The following is a 2,500-nucleotide window of genomic DNA, read 5'->3' as shown; positions in this document are numbered from 1 at the left end:
ACATTCAAATTCAAAATTCAATAAAATAATATAGAAGTATAAGTTGCCAAAATAAAAAAAAAAAAAAAATTAGAGGGGGGGGTCAGTCAAACTTCTGTAATCTGTAACTTGAATGAAATAAATAGAATTTGAATGATAAATGAAAAGAAAATGATAAAATAGAAATCATAAAAAAAAAAAATGAAATTATAAATTATTAAATATTCAATTAATTAAATTAATAAATTATTATTATTATACTTAAATTAAATACTTAAATTAAATATAAATTCTTAAATTAAATACTTAAATTAAATATAAATTCCTAAATTAAATACTTAAATTAAATATAAATTATTATACTTATTTATTAAATATCTTATTTATTTTTATTAAATATCTTATTTATTAAATATATTATTTATTTTTATTAAATATCTTATTTATTAAATATCTTATTTATTTTTGTTAAATATCTTATTTATTAAATATATTATTTATTTTTATTAAATATCTTATTTATTAAATATATTATTTATTTTTATTAAATATAAATAATAATAATATTTATTAATTTTATAAATAATAATATTTTATATAAATAATAATATTTTAAAAATGAATAATTTAATAATTTAGATATAATTATATATATATATATATGAATACTAAATATATGAATACTAAATATATAAATACTAAATATATAAATACTAATATATAATAATAGATATAATAATAAAATATAATAATATAAAAATATAAATGAATATTAATAACATTAATAACAAATAATATAAATTAATATAACTTAATAATAATTGATAATAATTGATAATAACTTGTAATTTGATTAATTGATAATCATTTGAATTGTTATATAATTTAGATTGTTAATTGGTTTAGTAGTGGAATTTGATAAAATCGCCCTGAACTGAAGAAAGTATCTGTCCTAGCTCTGACCAAATATTCTTTCGTATCAAGAATCAAGAACGAAAATGCGGATATAGTCGAATGGTAAAATTTCTCTTTGCCAAGGAGAAGACGCGGGTTCGATTCCCGCTATCCGCCCAGGGCAATGTATCTAAGATAAGAGGATAAAAGATTCGTTATAGTTGACTATAAATAGTTGACTGTAATTGTAATTGTAATATAATACACCCCTAAAAGAAAAAATTACTAGTTAATAGAGTCAAGTCTAATTTTTTTTGTCAAAAAAATGTTGCGGGAACGGGATTTGAACCCATGACCTCAAGGTTATGAGCCTTGCGAGCTACCAAACTGCTCTATCCCGCGATGAAAAGAAACCAAACTAATGGACAAACAAAGATTGAATGCGCCCCTCTTCCATATATGTACAAATATAATAGCCTATTTATACATTATACAGAATGGTAAAGGGGCCCCTCTATGATCATCGATCATAGAAATAAATAGAAAAATGAAGGGATATTTTAATCCTTACCAACTCGATCTTGTTGCCCCCGGCAACAAACATGTGTGAACCATTTCACGAAGTATGTGTCGGATAGTCCAAAGTCTCGATAGTTAGCTCTCGATCTTCCGGTCGAAAAGCAACGTCGATGAAGACGTGTAGGTGCACTATTTCGCGGTGAGGATTGTAACTTTCCATGAATTTTCCATTTCTCACTCAACGACGGAACTTTGCTTATTTCTTTTTTTGAGGATCGACGAATCAAATGATATTTTTGTTCCAATATTTGCCTCTTCTTCTCCCTATGAATCAAACTTTTCTTTGCCATAATGGTTCAGTTCCTATTATTATCAATGATACAAGTCGGATCCTAGATGTAGAAATAGAAGGGGGCATACCCCCCTTCTCCATCGAAAGAGATTATATTATCGCATATACAGCGCATAACATAAGGAATTAACCAAATTTGCCCGATGTAGAGGCAATCAAGAAAGCCGCATAAGTAAATATATAACCTACAGAAAAGTGGGCTAATCCAACCAATCTTGCTTGCACAATAGAAAGAGCCACTGGTTTATCTCTCCATCGAATCAAATTAGCTAAAGGTGTGCGTTCATGAGCCCATGCTAAAGTTTCAATCAATTCTTGCCAATATCCGCGCCAAGAAATTAAAAACATAAATCCGGTAGCCCAAACAAGATGTCCAAATAAGAACATCCACGCCCAGACTGATAAACTATTCATACCAAATGGGTTATACCCATTGATAAGTTGTGAAGAGTTTAACCATAGATAATCTCTTAACCATCCCATCAAATAAGTGGAAGATTCATTAAACTGTGAGACGTTACCCTGCCATAATGTGATGTGTTTCCAATGCCAATAAAAAGTAACCCATCCAATGGTATTTAACATCCAGAAAACTGCCAAATAAAATGCGTCCCACGCCGAAATATCACAAGTACCACCCCGTCCCGGACCATCGCAAGGAAAACTATAACCGAAATCCTTTTTATCCGGCATTAACTTGGAACCGCGCGCATCTAAAGCACCTTTTACTAAGATCAATGTAGTTGTATGTAAACC

This window comes from Durio zibethinus, unplaced genomic scaffold (assembly GCF_047325235.1).
Source record: "Durio zibethinus cultivar Kanyao isolate XHJ-2024 unplaced genomic scaffold, ASM4732523v1 HiC_scaffold_3, whole genome shotgun sequence".
Taxonomy (NCBI): domain Eukaryota; kingdom Viridiplantae; phylum Streptophyta; class Magnoliopsida; order Malvales; family Malvaceae; genus Durio; species Durio zibethinus.
This window is presented reverse-complemented; position numbering follows the sequence as displayed.